This window comes from Petaurus breviceps, unplaced genomic scaffold (assembly GCF_028583685.1).
Source record: "Petaurus breviceps papuanus isolate PSGF00001 unplaced genomic scaffold, PetGlider_PUasm1.0 90804, whole genome shotgun sequence".
In the NCBI taxonomy this organism is placed as follows: Eukaryota; Metazoa; Chordata; class Mammalia; order Diprotodontia; family Petauridae; genus Petaurus; species Petaurus breviceps.
Window position 1 is genome coordinate 4,568,810 of NW_027187348.1, and position 5,848 is coordinate 4,574,657.

At 41.1% G+C, this 5,848-nt stretch overlaps 1 protein-coding gene across 3 annotated transcripts in view; it reads left to right on the forward strand.

Annotated features, from left to right (window-relative positions):
- UBASH3B (ubiquitin associated and SH3 domain containing B) overlaps positions 1-5,848 on the forward strand; it is a 172,353-nt gene that overhangs the window by 1,426 nt on the left and 165,079 nt on the right. The window lies entirely within an intron of this gene.

Below are 5,848 nucleotides of genomic sequence, written 5' to 3' on the forward strand. Positions count from 1 at the left end.
CAGCAGAAAAGAGAGATTAGGGAAAACTTTATCTGGAAAGCCAGGTTGATGATAAGCGCACTTCCCTTTCTTTTCTGAGACATTCCTATGAGATAGTATGTCTCCCTTCCCCCACTTCTGGACTAATCTTGCATATACTTTGGAAAGTTTGGTTGTTAGTTCTGATCATAGTAATTAATCCAGGGAGTTTGAAAGGAGCTGTGGGGTGGCCGGGGAGGGGGGGGGTGGCCTTCAGAGGACAGGCTAACTTGACCTTTTCTTCTTGTTTAACTCGGGCAACTTTCAAACTCAGTTTGGGGTTGAAGTACTCTGGGTTATAGTGGTCAGAGCCTCCAGTCTAATTTATTGGTGAGTCTTACTCTCTTTTCTGAATGAAGGCATGAGAGATGGATCAGTGTGTGCATTGGATATTATGGATGCTATCTAGTGGTATTGGATGAAACAGGGACTCAGGGGACATTGAGGAATACAGTCTTGCCAGAGAGCCTTATACACCTAGGCACAGTTCTGGTATCTTGGCTTCCAAAAATGCAGGCAGTAGCTAGTGCTGAGGACAGGGGTGACATCATGTTGTAGTAGAAATATAAATGGAGAGAAATGTTACTGGACCTAACGCCTAATTTGGAGTCTTATAATCTTAATGTTATGGTCAGCTTTGTTCACCTCCCTCCACCCCAGACATGGGGAAAACAAAGTCTGTTTTGGGGAGGGAGGGGGAAGTAGTCAAGCTCCCCCAAGCAGTGGGGATGGTTCTGTGGACTCCCATGAGCCTCTGCCTAACTTGATGACCTATAGGGGTGAAGTGATGGTGAGGAGAAATCAATGACTGCTTTTGTACCTAGGAAGAGAGGGACAACTCAAGCATTAAATTCTTTCTTAATCCTTAAGACAACATCTAGGAGGAGGAGGAGGAGGAGAAGAGGAAAAAAGGCTGAAGAGGGAGAGGGAGGAGAGGAGAACTGTAATGAAAAAAGTTCAAGGCAGGGAGACAGGCTTGTAGATAGAAAATATAAGACAGCCTCAAGGGATGAGTGAAATATCTCCAGAAAGGATAAATCTAACACATGGTAAGTAACCTCGATAAAGTGGGCATTTGGAGTTCTTAGGGGCAGTATGGTAGTAGATGACCTCAAAGAGCTCACAATCTTGACTATAATAGGTTCCTTTTTAACAAAAATTAATATTTTATTTTGTACACCAACTACTCAGCAAACAAGACCTCCTCATCCTAGTACTTTTAAATTAAAAGAAAGATAAGCAAAACCACTTAATAGAATGATTAAGTAGTGATGGCAACTTACCATCCATGTTAATTTCCATTTTTGTAGTTTACTGTTGTTAACAAAAAGGAAGGTTGTGTGCTTGAACTTTGGATAGGTTTATTATTAAAGAGAAGCAGAGACTGGGAGCCCTTCCCTCCCTTTCTTCCCCTTTTGTGGTTGTAAATGTTCTCAGTTGTACCAAGTCCTGCCTGTAGGGTTCTGGGAGTTTTCAGATGAGAGAACAGTAAAAGGGTAGTGGCCAGGACTGAGAAGTAGAAGGCCTGAATCCCATTGTAATGCTGTGCTCTTGCTGAAGTCACTTAACCTCAGCCTTTCACCTGAGCTTGGGTTAACTGACTCAGAGGGAAGACTAATTAGTTAAGTGTTTGTTAAGGGCTTGGATAAAATAACACAGAGGGATGTGGGTGCTAGAGAGGAAGGTGGCCTTGGGCTATATTTTATTCCAGCTGACTCCTCCTTTGAACCATATGAAGAAGAGCTTCTAGATGGGTGTCTGAGGAATGGTTGGGGGGGGGGAGAGGAGGAGAAAGGTTGGGAAACATAGTTTGACAACTTCTATGAAACTAGCTGGACAAGTTCTCATAATGCCAGATTGGTTGGTAACTTCTAGAGGCCACAGCTGTACCCCCCTTTTCTTCCTTGTTCTATGTATAAATCTTCTGCCCCCTCTCTCTCCCCCCCCCAAGAAGGAAGGGAGTGTTAACAGGGGAGCTCTGTGAGTAAAGAATAAGACACAGCCTTTAATTAGGAATATTTGTAGCTCCTATGAAAGTGAGCAGAAAGCTGGTAATTTACTCATCTTAGGTCCAGTTATAGACTATAGTTGGTGGAAACTGGCTGGTTTAAATAATAGGAATCTTGATTTTGGAGTCTGTAAAACATGAACCAATACTTCTAACGCCACCTGGAAAGAAGTGGTCATATGGAGGCTGCCAGGCCCTTCTGTCTCCTACGGGATCTGTTTGCTATGGCCAAGTGCCTTGGACAAGCACTGACAGACTGGCCTATCCTTGGATGTCTTTTTTGTAGGATTCCTGACTCTGACCTCAACTTCAAGGCTGTTGTGAGATACAGAGAGAATCCTGAAGCTCTCTGCAAATAGCAAATGACTTATCTAATTTTTTTTTTGTTGTTGTTGTTTATTAATAATTGAGTAAAGTCTAATAAGGAAAACCTGGGGCTGGGAATCAGATTAAGTTCTACTAGAAACTGACTTTATGACCTTGGTCAAGGCTCATAGGATCATAAGATTTAGAGCTGGGAGGGGCCCTTAGACATTATCTCATCTACTCTTGGCTTCTCATACAAGGTAGGAAATTGAGATAGGTGGGAAGGGAAGTGATTTATCCAAGGTCACATGGGTATTAAGTAGCAGAACTAGTGTTTCAAGCCCTATCTTCTGACTCTAAAGCCAATCCTCTTTCTTTAATACTAGACTGTAACCTCTCAGAACCTCTGACCTATAGAATGGGAATGGCAGAGGCCCTGCCTCTCTCACTAGGTTATGAGCATCAAGGGAGATCACGTATGTGAAAGCATTTTCCAAACTGTGCCAGTAATTATTAATTTTATTAATAACAACAATTATATAAGGAAATATACTAGATCAGAAAACAGGGTGTGAAACAAGAGAGCTGTTTAAAATCTCCTAACTTCAGAGAACGCTCCTCATTTCCCCATTCTAGTTGGGATGAGGGGAGCTTAACGTAGCCAGCACTGGCCTGTGATGAAGGGAGAAAGCATTTGCACAAGCTTTCTGTTGCTTTCCTCTGGGCAGTAGTCTGCATTTGATATGCCTTGTTGCATAAGGATGCTGTTGTTTGTCCTTTGTTCTTGAAGAGGACCATGACATCAGGGAGGTGATGCCATGATATGAAAGTGAATTGGGTTTAGTGAGCGAAGCTGTGCAAAGTCACCAGCCTCTCTTTCTCCTCCGTGTTATCTGGGTTCAGTAGCCAGATATAGATCAGGGCAACTGGAGATGGCCTCGATGCAGTGGGAGACCTTGACCTTTTTAAGCCAAGGTTTTTAACAGGTCTCAGTTTGACTGAGGCGATGCGCAATCAGTGATTGTCTAGGTAAGAAGTGACTTGCATAATGATTAAACCAACTGGATACCAGAAACAGGAATTGAGAAAAGGGCTTCTTGCGGTTCCCAGGAATTATCACATCTAATTGTATGGTAGTGTAGGATACCTACTATTATTATTGATGCCATTAATAATAATAAGCACTAAAGTTATTTCCATAATTCTGAGCTTATGCCACACATTTTCACAAGATTTTTAACCAGCATATAACCCAGGGGTACAAAATTCATGTCCTTGGCATTTTGGCCCCTGTGACATGCAGGTTTACATCATCTTGTATGACTATTTACCCAAATAGCCAGTAGGACATCTGTTGGTTCCTCTTGGATTCCCTGAAAGCACCCCCTTTTCAGCTGTTCTAATGCAGCTAACTTAGGGGTAGTGCTTTCTAATAAAGCATCCTAAGACTCTAAAACAGAGTGTTTTGAGGCCTTCTAGTTCTGATATTCTTTGAGTTTATGAGGTTATTGGAATGCTGGCCTGGAGTCAGGAAGACCTGAGTTGAAATCTGGCCTCAGACACTTACTATCTGTGTCAAGTCACTTAACCCTGTTTGCCTCAGTTTCCTCATCTATAAAATGAGCTGGAGAAGGAAATGGCAAACCATGCCAGTATCTTTGCCAAGAAAACTCCAAATGAGGCACCAAGAGTTGGAAAGGACTGAAGACAACTAAAACATCAACAATAACCATACTAACTTAGTCTGGAGGAATATGTATGGAGAAATAACTATAACCTATGGTTTCTTGGTGAGAGCATTTGAAATTAAGTTATATAACCTAGGTTCTAATCCTGATTCTGCTTCTTACTTGATGTTGAACAAAGACTTGCACCACAGGGGGCCTCAGTTTCTTCATTTATAACATGAGAGGGTTGAATGAAATTATCAATAAGGGCCCTTCCGGCTATAAATTTTATGACCTAAGGCATCCCCTGCTTGGTCCAAGACTTGCTAGCATTGCTACCACCATGATGGTAGCTCTTGGCATTGAAGTAGCATGGTATAATGCAGTAGTATCAGACTCAAATAGAAATAGATCCCTGATGTTGGCATATTGATGTAGAAAATCACAAACGAATATTATCTGTTGTATTTGAATTTATTTTTCACTAAACATTTCCTAATTATATTTTACTTTGGTTTGGGCCACCATAGGGAGTTTGACACTTCTAATACATTGCAAGAATCAATCAACTTGAAGTTAGAAAAACCCAAATTCACATTTTATCTCTGGCACTTAGTAGCTGTGTGACTATGAGCAAGTTATTTCATTTCTCTCAGTCTCTGCTTCTTCATTTTTAACATGATGGGAATGGACTGAATGAAAAGCATTTGTTAAGCACAATCATTCATTGTACTGGATATATAAATACAAAAAGCAAGAAAAACCCTCCCTAAAGGAAGTTTACATTCTTCTTTTGTTGTTAAAATTTTTTTATTGATATTTTTGTTTTCCGGTCACCTCTATTTTCTTTCTCCTCTTATAACAAAAAATAGAGAAAGAAATGTATTTCAGCAAGACTGACCAATACATTGAAAAGTTTGATGTCATATACAGTGTTCCATGCCATCTTCGAAGAAGTAAAGGAAGTATCTTTTAATGAGAAGATTAAATCTTGGTCATTATAGTTTCACAGAGTTCAGTACTGATTATTTTGTTCTTGTTTTTTCCATTTACATTGTTGTAGTCATTGTGTATTTCCTGATCCTGCTTTCTTCACTTTGTATCAATTCATATAAATCTTCCGACACTTCTCAGTATTGATCACATTCATCATTCCGTACAGCGCAATAATATTCACATACTACAACTTGTTTAGTTGTTCCCAAATTGATGGGCATCTACTTTATTTCTAATTCTTTACCACCACAGAAAGTGGATGGTGGTAGACAACACATCTAAGGGAGTGATGACCAGGGAGAATTGTCTTTGGGAAGTTACAGGTATAATGAGAAGAGTCAGGACAGTGGGTGACATGGACTTTCTAGGAATGGTAGTGTCGATTAAAATACTCTTCCCACAGTGAGAGGTGAAAGGTGAGGACATAGTATGCTTGTGACATGGTAGGAAGGTGTGGCCTGAATGCAGCATGATGGACCAGAGGCAGGCTAAGGTGAACTTCAGCCAAGCAGAAGAGTAGCACCTGTTATGGGAATGGGAATCTGAAGATCTTCCCTGCCCCTTGGCCCTTTGATAGGCTTAAGAGACTCTGAGAACCTTCCCTGATTTGAAAATATACTCTGCCCCCTAATAGACTGAATGTAGTCACATGGAGCCTGTGGCAGGAGGTTTGTTTTTCAGGAATGCCCATACCTTGTTACTTTGTGATTGGGCAGTGGGTCAAGAGGGTTGTGACATTCTTTGACCCAGGAGAAGGCTATATATACCCTGATGTGAAGTTTTGCTTTGGGGCTCACTTTGAGAAGACTTGTGTGATTTGACCAGATGAGACTCTGGGCAGTCATTGAGCGCC